This window comes from Pteropus alecto, unplaced genomic scaffold, assembly GCF_000325575.1.
Source record: "Pteropus alecto unplaced genomic scaffold, ASM32557v1 scaffold73, whole genome shotgun sequence".
Classification (NCBI taxonomy): domain Eukaryota; kingdom Metazoa; phylum Chordata; class Mammalia; order Chiroptera; family Pteropodidae; genus Pteropus; species Pteropus alecto.
The window spans coordinates 3,623,714-3,638,241 of NW_006436284.1; the positions used below are offsets into that span (position 1 = coordinate 3,623,714).

At 34.0% G+C, this 14,528-nt stretch overlaps 1 long non-coding RNA gene across 2 annotated transcripts in view; it reads right to left on the reverse strand.

Moving 5' to 3' along the window:
- Positions 1–11,430: 11,430 nt before the first annotated feature.
- The window catches only part of LOC112480210, a 10,354-nt gene continuing 7,256 nt past the window's right edge, over positions 11,431–14,528 (reverse strand). For both annotated transcript variants that reach the window (XR_003046520.1, XR_003046519.1), the window contains exon 4: positions 11,431–14,445. This is a non-coding gene — a long non-coding RNA (uncharacterized LOC112480210). The remainder of the gene's footprint in view (positions 14,446–14,528) is intronic.

Consider the following 14,528-nt stretch of genomic DNA (forward strand, 5'->3'; position numbering starts at 1 on the left):
TTATTGAAATAGCTTGATTTATCACAGGTACATACAAATGATTATGATTATATTTTGCCTCTATATAATCATATTTCTATAGTACAATTTCCACTAGTCTGTCTGATAAATTAAAAGTTACATTTATACGGTATTCCACTAAAAATGTACTTTAGCTAGAAAACAGAATTCGAACGCAGAATTTTCTCATGTCCAACGAGTTTGAAAACTTCTGATCTAGTCTAGGTCCTTAATTGCACAGATTCAGCAATTCACACCCAATAGAAAAGACTTCCCCAGGCTCACATACTTAGTGACAAAAATAGATAACTTAATAAATCTCTTTTGCTCAACACCTCCTTATTTTAAGCCTCAAGGATTCGACCCACTTTTTTAAATTCTCAACTTACTGCAGGGAATATCTACTACAAAATCTGTCTCTTGAGTAGGGTGAAGTTTCCCTGACATCCAATTCCGTTTCTGTTTCCCAAACAAGCTTTTTTTTTTCCTAATCACTATGTAAATAATATGTTTTAAAAAGAGAGAAAGTTACAAAACTACTCAGAAATATAAACAGAAAGAGAAAGTTTTACCTCATTTACTTTCAGACATAGTTATAAACTAGAGACCCACAAACTGTTTCCAGGCCCAAACAGGTTTTTCTTGAATCATTTGGTAGAAAGTGGGAAAAGGCCAATGTATAAAAATTAGATGATTTCCAATTTTAAAATATTCTAAATTTCTGACTTTTTAAAAAATACTGAAAGATAGTACTATACATTCTTGGACGGCAATAATCATTGGGATCTAAGTAGCAATCATTCTCTTTGTACGAGGCCTAGAGTTTCCTGTTTACCCCAATTCTCTTCACCTTTTCACCAACAAATGTCAGTTTCCATCTATTATCTAATTTTATGTGCATTTTAATTTTATTGTAGTGAAATACATCTCTGTCCCCATGTTAGCATCAAGACTGAGGAAAAAAAATAAACTGAGACTGTAATGATTTTTTTAAATAAGAGGAATCACATTTATTTTGTGTAAACGACTACTCCTATACGTTTTAATATGCATATGATGTGCATCTGTGTAAAAACAACTTAAAGTAGATTTTTCATACTCCAGTGTTTGGCTTTATTTGAGTTTCTGTCTTACAGTCATGGTTACTAACTCACTTCATAGATAGTAACTGAAAGCCACCAGCTTCCTGTTTGGTTTTTCTCCTGAAAAATATTTATTACTAAGACTGCATACCCGTAGTAGACATGTGTGTCATACCTAATGTCTCAAAAACTTCCTTGCTCACCACCTACCCACCTCACAAACATACAAAAATACTCGTAAATTGCCTGTTCAATAAAATAACTCTAAAGTGTTCTTTGCAGAGTAGTAGTCATGCTTTACGACATTTCTGGGCACTTAACCTGAGGGTACTACAGCTTAGATTAACCTCTGAGCCATGAAGTGGCCTGGCTTTCCACTAAGGCAACCAGACTTGCTCCTTTTGAATTTTTTAAACAATATTTTTATTTTTATTTTTGTAAAATGTCAGTTTTTGATTTTACGAGATGGCCAGATAATAATGAGAATAGAAGAGTCAGCCAGAAAGAAGCAGAGAATTAAAAAGAAAACTTGTGGGCCACAGAAAAAGGATTGGTGTTTCTAATCCCTGCCACTGTGGCCAAATGATTGTTCTCTTTCAGATATAGATATAGATATCTATATCTATAGCTATAGCTATAGCTATAGCTATCTATCAATCTATCAATAGATAGATATAGATATAGATATATATCATCCTAAATTAGATTATATTGTTACATCTAAGGAAATTGTCTTATGCCAAGTGATTCTTATCTGTGTGGATGGCCCCTTGTTCCACGTGTTGTTTTATAGTAGTTCATGTGACCAGAAATCCACAGGGTGGGTTGTATGAGTCTTTTATTAATCAGATTGGTAAAATATAACCAATAAATAGGCAAAACATGCCAAAGTAACCCAAACATGGTTTAATAAATTTCTTAAATATAAAAGGTTTTTATTAATTGATCCAGTGCTATTAACAGGTCAGTTTTGATCAAGTTATGAGAATGCAGTGCGTGTATTTAAAGAAAGGATACAGAACTTTTTTCAGGGCTCATCCCAATTCTGAATCTAGGTCAACATCATCAATAATGACATTCAGATATATTTGATAGTTTCTGTTAGGTTTTTGCCCAGTTTGGTCACAGAGCTGAGTATTTCATTAATTTTAAGATTTATATATACACCTCCAGAACATCAGGGTTTATGTATCAGCTTGTTAACAAGAGTTCATTAGTTTCTTTGGATGTTGAGGCATGTAGGTAAACCAGATTTGTGATTATCTGGGAAGATATTGAGGTTTCTCTTCCAAGAATTTCTGCCAAAACTTAAAGTGCACTTCATATTTCTTATAACTTGAGAACTTCCTCTGAATTTGGACCATCATTAATATCAGCATATCTGCAAATATGGAAAATCTATGATTTTACTAAACTCTGGGCAGATCAGAAAAAGGAAATGAATCTCCATTTACTTAGCTCCCAAGTTTGGTTAGTATCTGAATATTTCACTTCCTTGAAGAAAGTAGAGCTGTTTTTATCTAGTTTGCTTTTCTTATAATTAAGTTTAATTTGTGGTATTTTATAGTATCAATAAGAAACGCTTGTGCCATGAACTGAGGAGTCTGACAACTTAGTCTTAGCTCTCCTTAATTTGAAAAATTCTTTGGTATCAACACATAGTTTAATTCTTTTCAACATATTTTCATCTCTTACCCAGATAACAGTACAAAAATAAGCAAATTGTTTATATATTGTTTGTAATCCTTACCTACACTGGTAAGGTATGATCTTGCACAGAAAAACTATTTATAATGTTGATAATTCCCTTTGTCATGTCATGAAATGAACCCAACTTGGAAAGCTCATAGCAAAACTTGCCTGATGAACTTGGACACTAGGCACTCCAAGAAAACATGAGTAAACTATAGAAAGCTTCTTTGGTCTCTTACATCACAGAGCTCCATCTGAAGGAAGTAAAATCAATTTTTCAAAACTTTGATCAAAACTTTCAGCTTTTTGCTGGCAAAACTTATTTTGTCATCCTTTTCTTAAAACATTGCTAAAAGTTTCAGACAGTCTGCACTGGAAGTCAGGTGACCACAGCTGATCTAACTTAGAAAATTTTCTTTACAACTTCTGCTCTTTTTATTTTTCCCAAGTTTGGTGGACCAGTTTCTTGCATTCTGTAGTCCTTGTTTGCCATCCACTCCACCTCCCTTACCCAAAACAGAAGCAACAGACAAAAGTGCTACCTCATATGCCAATAGTTTCCTATAACCTACATAAAACCAGCTCATAAAATCCTAGGCAACCTAAAATAAACAAATAGTAATACAACTTTGCTCACAAAACCTATTTGATTCATGACTGAAGTGACAGCAGAAACACTATTTTTAAACCAGCTCAGCTGTTATGTTACTATGTGTGATCTAGGAATTCTAATCTCTCTCTTTGTGTTTTCTCTGCCTCATGACGAGCCCTAGCCACAGCTATGTTATAATGTAGAAATTTACCTTCCCTACTGGATTCTGACTTAGTATTTACTTTTTTTTTTCCTATCACTAGCTTAAACTATAATGTTTAATTCTCATCTTATGAGTTTCTTTACTATTTTATCTTTTGCTCTTTACATTCCTTGGGTTCTCCTAACTTCTGGGCCCAGGTCAAGGGGCATAGTTTATTTCTATAATCCACGGTCACTTCTTGAGGGCCCGTGGAGAAGATGACATTGGAAATGGACTTTAAGGATGGTAAAATTCTAATGAGAACAGATAGAGGCAAATATAGATTGATGCTTTTGACTTCACGATACCCCAAATATGCAAGGCTTCTGGGCTGCCAGAAAGTGACCTTATTTATCACCTGTAAGGCTTATCTTGTAAACCATAAAACAGATATCTGACCAGTTTCCTAGTAGGGCTTTGTAGGTGTTGATCCCACATAAGAAGTGCAACCCTTATTCATTAATGATGAACTTGTTATGCCTGATTAAATGAAACTATTCTAATGTATTCTCCAGAAAATGCTAGCAATTTGGTTGCCTAATCATGTTATTCAACGATATCCTGAAAAAAAGATGGATAATTTTTATTGTACCTATACAAATAACTACATTCTTACTAATATGGCAGAGAGAAAAAGAGAGAGAGAGAGAGAAAGAAAAAAATAAAAGGACTTTCTCTCAATTCTGAGGGTCAGTAAGAACAAGAAAGCATGTAAAGAATGTTCTGCTAAATTAATTATTAAAGAAAGCTTAAGAATAAAGAGAAAAGATGTTCAACTTAGGTCTTAGCTTTCTTCATCATTTACAGATGAGTTTCTCAGGTCTCAGCTTTTACGTGTCAGCTTAGAGATTTAAGTTTCTTTGAAGCTTTCACGGACTTCTTGAACTGAGTTCACTGTCCATCATGTGTGTTTTTATTGCACTGTTTACCCATGATAAACACTAAACATTATTATAAACACTAAAACATTGTTTATAATAAAAAAAATTGAAAACGACTTATGTGACCAACAGAAGAGAACATGGTAAATCTATACAATGAAATATAGTAACTAAAAATAATAGTTTAATGTATATTCAATGGCATGAAAATATGTTCATAATAAATAACAGATTACATAGTGAAATTACATAATTAAAAACTAGATCACAAAAAAATAGTATGCATGATCACATTATTACAATAATCCATGTAGACATATATACATCATAATAAGTTTGAAAGACTCTAAATATTATAAATATGTTATCACTTGATGTAAGATTATGTATTTTACTTTTATTTATTGTCTAATTTATATGCTTTTTTTACTTATTGTCAAATTTGTATAATATTTATTATCTAATTTGTATTTACATAAATTTCTTTTATTATAAGGGGAACAATTAAAGTAAACATTTCCTGAGCAAATAATTGGTAATTTAAACAATAAAACATGATTCATTCGATGAAAGCACACAAAGATTCTTTCCTATCCATCACTCTAGATGGAGCATAGAGTTTTAAAATGGAGTATCACAAGATTTATTTTTTTTCTGTTTAAGATAATGAAATGTCTTTCCCTTCCCCTTTTTCCCTTGGAAGGCTAGATTAAAGGTAATCCTCATAAACAGACATATTAAATTGAACTCACAGTTTCTCAAAACATTAATGAACTCGGCACTCTATTTCTAAAGGCCAGACGTGCTTTTTCTGGACACTTGACATCTGTTTTCTAGATTCTATCTAGCACAATGTTGACTCTGAACACAACCCAACCTCTCCTGGCTGATTTTTCTGTAACTTCAGTTACAAGGAAGTGAAAACCAGTTGACGCATAGGTTTTCTTACTTGAGTTTTAGGCACTCCATTTAATAACCAAATTTGTTGATGTGATTTTATTTTCTCCAACTGTAAAGAGATATTTAGACACAAGTCTGACATGAAAAATGCATCCTAATAAGCTTTGGATTCCACAGTTAGGCTTATGTAAAAGACAGAGAAGCCTCAGTTTGAAAGAGAAATTGTTTCTTGTTTTTTGTTTGTTTGTTTGTTTGTTTTTATACCATTACACTAATAACAACCACAAAAAAGTCTATAGTGAGGGGAGAGAGTCAGGAGATATAAAACTAGACTGCTACCTATTCTTGTGGTTTAAGGAATGTCTAAATCTTAGAAACACACACTTAATTTGATCTTTTAAAGTTACTTTTTATATTGTAGAATACAGTGCCAGATTCAGGATAAAAGGATGGTACTAATTGAGAGTGAAAGTGACTTGGATCTCTTAGCTCCTATCCCTACCCGAATAGCTCATGCTACTTGTACAAGCCATCCTGCTAATCCTTTGTATCTCTAGGCCCACAGGGTGGAGAGAAGAGAAATAAAAGAGATTTATTTCATTTTCTTGTTCTTCTCATGCTCTCCTTCCTACAACTGTCATGTACTCACACCACGGTTTGTTATTATTTAATATTCACCTCTGCAAATAACTCACCTTCAACGCAACTTACTCCTGGATTTGCTTTCCCAAAATAACTTGTGTTCCATATCCACACACATTCCCCAGCTTCCCGGTGTACACATCCATGTTAAAGTTTACTCTTATTTTTTCATATAAACTTAAGTTTATACTATGTGAACTTCACAACTTTATATTTTATGTAATCACGAGGCTAGCTCTTATAAGTCAAAGGACATTAAATGTTATTTCCTCAGACAGATCTTTTCTGACCATCCAAATGAAAGTAGCCACCAACTACTCTGTTTAATTATCTATGTAATATTTATTTCTATATAACATGTTTTCTTATTTATACATTTATTGTTTATTGTTTATCTCCTCCTAACAAATAATCAGCTACATGAGGGTAGGGACTGTGTCTATCTTATTTACTACCTGAGACCCACTTGGGATAATAAAGCTAAATAATCTTAAATCTACACCTAATCCTGCCTGATAATTCTGGACTCGGTCAAGGCCAACAGGAGAATAGACATGATTAAGCACTCAATTTATGGCTCAAAAAGTAAAACTCTATTGTAACATAGACTATAGGAGACAGATTCACGAATGGCATGCTAAATTTTGGTTCCAAAATAAAATTCAATAAAATAACAGTATCAGGTGACTTGAGTAAGCTCCTGCTAAGTCATCAACACCCTAAAGAAGTTCCACTGTTAAGTGGCAGTTCATTCTAACAGAAATTATGTTAGGAGACAATGATTGAGTAAAACAGGTCACAGGCCTTCATTCTGATTTATAGAAAGTGATTAAATATACACCTAAACAACGAATGTGAAAATTTTTTTAAATAAATCTGTTCTTGGCATATATGAAATACTGATCTCTATGCCTGAATAGTTTCATAACAAAACTTAAATGTTTTTATTTGACATTAACACATCCTATCTAGTATAGGTCATTTAGTTTCCTGTAAATGTAGTTCAGGAGTGTGATCCAAATGATAAGCAACACATTCAGTAGTCACCAGTTATTTAGTGTCACATTGCTTTTCAACAAGTCATTACATCCTGTGTGACAGGAAAATGGGTGGAGGACTTGTATATCAAACTTCCAGAAAATCTTGTTTATAAGGTGACTATTTGCGCTGCTGTGTGGCTGTCCAAAACTTTTTCAGCAGGTCATGGCTTTTTTCTAAGGAAGTTATCTTTATAAAACACATTGATAATTCTTTCCTTTTTTTAGGAAACACAATATCTAAAAACACACATGCACACACATCAGCATTAAAAACTTTTTCACATAAAAGTTTTGAACTATAGAAAAAATATTAAGTGATAAATATTTTTATAGTGGCTTATAGTGTTTAGCCTATAGTAGGCACTCCGTAAGTATTTATTAACCCACTGAATCAAGAAATTAAAGCACAAGTTTCCCATATACTCTCTGCTGTTTGAGTTCTGATGATTTCTTGTAAGTTCCTGAAAAACAAATGTATTTTTTAACAGAAGTTGCAGATCCTACTGACAGGCAGATTTAAAGGATTTACATATATCACAGTCTAAATTTAAACAAAGAAGCCATTCTACCTCCTGCCTCGGTCACAAAACTCTTCTGCCCCTGACCCTCTGACCTATTCTGTGTTCCTCTCCTGGTAATTTAGCTCTTTGTCAGCCTCATTCAAAAGAAATGAAAGAACTGACTCGTCTTCTCTTTGCCCCTCACCCCCCAGATTTTTCACATTTGAAACAAAAGCCCCAGGTTCTTTTTCCTGGGTGTGAGCATTTCATAAGCCCTCCTGTTCAGTTTCTTAGAAAACATACTCACTGTTCCTTACTTTGTGTTCTCAGAGCAGGTTGTGGAGCCTTTAAATAGCATTGATCTCTATCTAGCTTGGTTTATTTGTCTGCTAACCAACCAAATCTCCTTGGTTTTTTTTTAAATTTTTTTTTAAATTTTTTGTTTTTTATAGTAACATTGGTTAATGAAATCCAGTAAGTTTCATCTGTACACTTTAACAGCAAAGCATATATATGTTTACCCTGCGTGTTCACCTCCCATAGTTAGAGTTCTTTCCGTCACCACGTATTTGACCCCCTTTACCTCATCCCCTGACCCCCACGCCCGTTAGTCCTGTTCATTTGTTGCTTTTAGGTTTATATCTCTATATAAGTGATATCATGTGATTTTCAACTTTTTCTGTCTGGCTTATTTCGCTTAGCATGATTATCTCAAGGTCCATCCACGTTGTCGCAAATGGCAGTATTTCATCTCTTCTTATGGCTGAATAGTATTCCATTGTATATATGTGCCACAGCTTCTTTATCCAATCCTCTGTCGTAGGACACTTCAGACCTCTTCTTAATGTGTCCCCACACTTAGTCTATAGCCTGCATCCCTATCCCTACTACAGCACTTAACTGAGGGCTTCACAGTGTGTGTTGATAAATGAACCAATAACAATCTGAATTTAAAGACAAGAGGATTTTTGCTGATATTTTGTGATCATTTTTTATATAAATCTTGACAAATAAGATAATTTTTAGTATATTGAACCATCAAGTAGTATAATCTCAAGGGCAGCTCATTAAATAGCAGAACAATCTAATGTTCTTATTTCCTTTATTTCCTTTATTTGTAAGTTTTGAATTTTCTTTTTAAGCAGTCTCTTATTGTTATTTTCTTCTTCAATCTTAACACTATATTTGTTTGACATAAGGGAAAACTATAGGAAGTATTGTAGTAACAGCAATCATAGTACTGGTCATAATTTTCTCCACATTTTGAAAGAATAAATTCCTAGAAGAATTGGATCTCATTGGATCAAAGGTGTCATCCAGTAGAATGTAGCCGTTAATTCCCATGTGTTGGCTGCAATTTTCTCCCTGACCTGCTAGAGAGGTAAATTTAAACAACCTTCAAAATATGGGAAAATAAGATTCATTAATATTGTTCAATAATATTTAATCATATTAGTTCATATTTATGTGATATCAAACATATGCGTTTTTTAAAGATGATTCCAGTGCCTTTTGGCAAGCAGTTTTTTTCCTAAAATGAGAAGCGGAGATGCACACAAATGTAACACAGGAAAACGATTTCAAATATATTTTTTTACCATAGTGAGCCGTGTACGTGGTCTTGGCCTCCAATGTTAATTAAGATTGAATATCAAATTCGGTTTCAAAACATTTTCATTTTATAGAAACATAGTATTTCAGAGTTTTGACCAAGGGCCCCTCTAGTTTGGTGAGTTTCTGTCTAAGCAGAACCTGCATGCCAGTGTTTTTTAGCACAGAGTCCCTGGGCTCCTCTGAGGAACTGCTGCTATTAGTGTAAGAACACTCAGGAACTCGTTCCTAAGTCTGTGGCCCTGACTTTGATTGATCTATCCTTGTAAATTAACTTGAACTTGGAGAGCCTAAAATTAGAGGGACCTGTTAGAAAACACTCCTTACCCACAAGTACCACCACCAATAATATGGAGTTTAGGGGCTGAGAACAGGGATAGAGGGGAATATTGCCTGCTTTAGTCAGGTGGCCCCACTAATGAAAGCGTCATCCAAGGCTTTTGAGAAGGAATGCTCACTTATGTACGTACACTATGAGAGGTCAATTCTCTGAGCAAGTCAAACAGCCAGGCTAAGAAAATGAAGCACTGGATATGGGGTTGGTTATTTGCCATTGCTCTCCTTGACCCCCTCCCTCCCCCAGATCCATTCTCTGCCCTTTTCTACTCTGCTCTATATTTCAGGGAGACTGATCCCTGTAAATGGCATCACACAGGTCCCCATGCCCACTGGAGGGTTAGGCCAGTAGGATCCTTTGGCAGGCTTTTGAAAAGCAGAAGAAGGGATAAGGTACCTGTTTGCTGTTGCCTTTTCTGACTCCCTCTCACCCTACCCCACACTCATCTCACTGGCTGCTTCCTCCTTCTACAAGGACAATTTCTATTGGACACCCTCTCCCTCCCCGCTCCAAGACTCCAACTTTCACTGGTAGTGCCATCTCCTTTCTTTGTACCTGGAGGCCTAAGGGTGAGAGTAGTTTGAGACTCAATATGCTTTGCTGGTTTCTCCAGCCCTAAATACATATCTCTGTAAAGAGCCCCTTTATTGAATTCTATTTGAACTCCCAGCTGGTTGCATTTTCTATTATCTTCTGAGTCATGGCTGACAGATTAGGAGGCAAATACATGTATACATAGACACATACATTGATGTATGTCACTAGAGAGGCCTCATTCTTAGTGAGGGGACTTTGATTTCTACAGGAAATTTAATAAAAACTGCAGAAACTTTCCCTTGAAAGAAGAGATAAAGAGAAGGAAGGGAGAGGAAAGGAGATAGAGGAAATTTCTCTGCCTTAGTACAATTTTTTTAGTTCTTGATGTCTGATGTGTGTTTAAATAATAAATAGATTCCATGTCAAGTAAAATAAAGTTGAATATATCTTCTCATCAAAATAATTCTAATTCTCAAATCCTTCATTTAGAGTTTTAAGATTTTAAACTAAGATTTCTTAATTTAGCAAATTAAGAACAAAGGGCAAACTTCAATAAATTTTCTTCCAAGTCAAAAGTTAATAACTTGACCAAAATATAAACTTACTTAAAAGCTGTGCACCTACTTAGGTAGAAAATACATTAAGGCGCTTCAACCACCTGTGTTACTTAAAATACAGAATAATACATTTTACACACATGCCAACATCAACTTATAACAGCATCATAAAATTAACAAAAACAACTTGGGTAAGTACTTAAGAACTGTCAGTATTTTTTAAAAATCTCTGAATTCTTTCTTGAAACTCATTTATTGCTATTGAGAACCATATCATTTCAAGGTTTATTTCCTAAATGAATATATTCCAAGGTTTGCTTTCTTTTATAAAAGCTTTTGAGATAATCAGTTCCCACATTAACAGTGAGAGCCGAAAAACATCATCACTGGTGCTATTGTCATTTCTTGAGGTTTTCAAATGCCACTTTTAATTCCAAAAGCCTCTAACATGGTGTGCACAATGGACAGGAAACAGATGTGTCCTAGAGATTTATTCAATATTTTGTGTTTATTTACTACAAATAGACAAAAATTAAAATACAGCTTAACGTAAAGTAAATTTTCTTTAAAAACTCTTTAAAATGTCCCCAGATTGTAAGCACACAGAATTTAAAAACAAAAAACAAAACCTCCAGTGTTAGATTAAGTCTTGGCAATCCATTTATTGTGTGGCTCTGAATTTCTAAAAACCAAATTAGAGATACCTACCCAGCTTTCCTAATGAGAAAAATGTGAAATTCAAATTTAATAATAATGGAACAAATCTCCATAATTATAAAATGTCATACAAATAATACTTAAAAAAATTTTTTCTTTGAACATTTATGTTGTAAAATGAATGTTTAATTCCTCTTAAATTTAGAAAAAGACTAAATCTTTGCAAACAATGGTGAAAGACAATGTCATTGAGAAGCGTATGAAGCTGTAATGTAAAGACAATAAAGGAAGCAAAAGGCTAAAACATTACAAAGAGCCACGTACATAACTCAGTGGGTGAGCACTCAATCTCATCTTGTGGTCTGCATAGACCAGTGTCATATTGGGATTACGTGCTGGGATCTGTGTGTGTGCATGCGTGCTTGCACGCATGCTCACAGTCCTACATGTGTTTTAAATGTTAGGATGCAACCAGACTCACTTTATTAGTCAAGTCGTCTATTTTTTATTAATAATTGTAAGACAATCTTAAGACTCCCCTAAAATTCAGTCACTTCAAGTCTCTATTTCAATTTCTTAACTTTGAATTTCATTTAATTGCTTCGTAAATAAGAATTAGAATAATTCTTAAAATAATCAACTAGAATTAATGATAGACCACTAGAAGTTGCTTACTTGTTAGGATTTTATTTCCGGTATTCCTTCCTGTTTTCAATTTTAGGACAGCTAACTTTATTAGAATAGTTAGAAGCATGAATTCAATGGCATGGCTGAAAACAAATGGAGTGTTCCTTTGTAATGCCCACTTCCATGGTCTTGTGTTGCTATCTAGAGCTTATTCCCACTGAATATACTCTATGTTCTGGTTTCTTGTCTATCCCAAGCATTTTGTGAGCAACAGAGATATTCTGGGTGAATTTTATATTGTCTAACACTTTGTTTTAATTCGTGGGTATTCTTGAATCAGTGCTTCAATCAAATAGTAAACCAACTACTACCATTTAAACAGTATTTATTTTGAAGTCTGGTGGTTTGATTTTTTTTGTTTTGCAATTGTTGTCAGGGTAGTACTTCATGTTGCTCTCTAGAATTTTTACATGCATCGAATTGAAAACTGAAAAAGAAAATTTTTTTCAGTTGTTCCCTTATTCTTTCTTTTACATAATTTTTAAACTATTGTCTTCATAGTTACCCTAGAGATTACAAGTAACATCTTAACTTAAAACAATCTAGTTGGAATTAATTTCAATAGTAAATAAAACTTGTGCTCCAATATAGCCCAATTTCCTCCCCTTCTTTTGTACTATTGTTATTCAAATTTCATCTTAATTATAAGTTCACCAACACAGTTTTATAATTATTGCTTTATGTAGTTACTTTTAAATATGATAAAAGAAAAGAAACAAAATACATTTGTATTCTTTTTCCCAATTACATATGTAGTTACCTTTATCAGTGTTCTTTACTTTTTCATGTGAATTTGAGTTACTATCTAGTGTTTTTTCATTTCAGAATGAAGGACTCCTTTGGTATTTCTTGTAAGGCAGGTTTGCTAGCAATGATTTAGCTCAGTATTTCTGTATGTAGGGATGTGTAAATCTCTCTTCCTTTTTTGAAGAATAATTTTGCTGGATATGGTTAATGATCTTTCCTTTTAGAAAATTGAATGTCATCCTACTTCATGATTTCTAAAGAGTAGACAACATAAGTACTTTTATCTTACTGCTTTCATTATTATTTTACTTCAGTTTTCTTCAAACATTCAACGGTTTGACTATAATGAGTCAGGGTATGGCTCTCTTTGGATTTTTTTCTAGTTTATGCTTCTTGGATATGAATATTAATATTATTCAACAAATTTAGAAAATTTTCAGGCATTATTTCTTTAAATACACTTTCTGGCCCATTTTCTTCCTCTTCTCCTTCTGAGACTTTCATCATGCACATGTTGGTACATTTGATGGGGTCCCACCAGGTCGCTGAGGCTCTGTTTATTTTTCTTTTTTGTTGTTATTGTTCTGTTCCTTAGACTGGATAATCTCTTCAAGTTTCCTGATTCTTTCTTCTGCTAGTTCAAATCTGCTTCTAGTAAATTTTTGTTTTGCCTATTATACTTTTCAACATTATAATTCCTATTTTTTAATGATTTCAATTCTTTATTGATATTCTATATCTAGTTAGGCATCATTCTCACACTTTCACTGAAGTCTTTGGACTTGGTTTCTTTTGTTCTTTGAATATATTTATTATAGGTGATTTAAAGTTTTCTCTAGCAAGTCCAACATTTAAAATTCCAAAGAGACAATTTATATTGTTTCTGTTTTCCTGTATGTAGGCTATACTTTCCTTTTTCTTTATGTGCCTTTTTCTTGTTAAAGCTGAGTATTTAAAAGATTATAATATGGCAGTTCTAGGAAGCATATTTCTCACTCCCTCAGGTTTGTTGTTATTGCTCTGTTGTTGTTGCTGTTGTTGCTGCTGTTGCTGTGTATATTTACTGAGTGCCTGTCCTGGACTAATTCTGTAAGGTCTTTATTTGTTTTCTTATGGCTACTGAAGTCTCTGCATGATTAGCTTAATGGTCACTTAATGATTAAACAGAGGTTTCCTTTTAATGCCTTGAAACATTAAGTTTGCCAGCCTTTGCTGAAGGGCTCTCTCTCTGCATGTTAGGGCACATCTTCAGTGCTCCAGCAGTCAGTTAAAACTCTGCTTTAGCCTTTACTTCCTGATTGCACAGAGCTTCAAGGTCAGCCAGAGGTCAGGGTCTTCTAAGGTCTTTTCAGAGCATACACACAGCCCTGCACATGCACATGTCCTTCTAGATTCTCATGAATATATTGGATCTTTTCAAAGTTCCCTATGGGCATCTTGTTTCTCCTTTTGTATTTTTCAATCAGCCTCTTGTTAGCCCCCATAGGTATTGCTGCCTCGGGCTGTTACGGTGTTAAACAATAGCCAGAGATTTTTTTTTTTAACAAATGTCCTTGAAATAGGGTTACTTTCACAGAGCTAACTCTGAATCAGCCCAAATGAAAACAAATCTTGAGAATTGAGCTTTTCAGGGAGCTTCCATTCAGGACAAATAGTGATAATTCTCTTGCACTGAGGATTTGGGGAGGTCCAAAGCTGTCCTGCCACCTGCAGTGGCTGCTAGACTGCTAATTTTCAGTTACTCTAGTTGTGAGGCCATTTGCTTTCAAGGTAGCACAGAGCTAAGAAGAAGGGGATGGAAATAGAGCAAATTAAAATGCCAGTGTACTGTTTTTTGAGATTCAGCTGCTTTTTTTTAATTAAA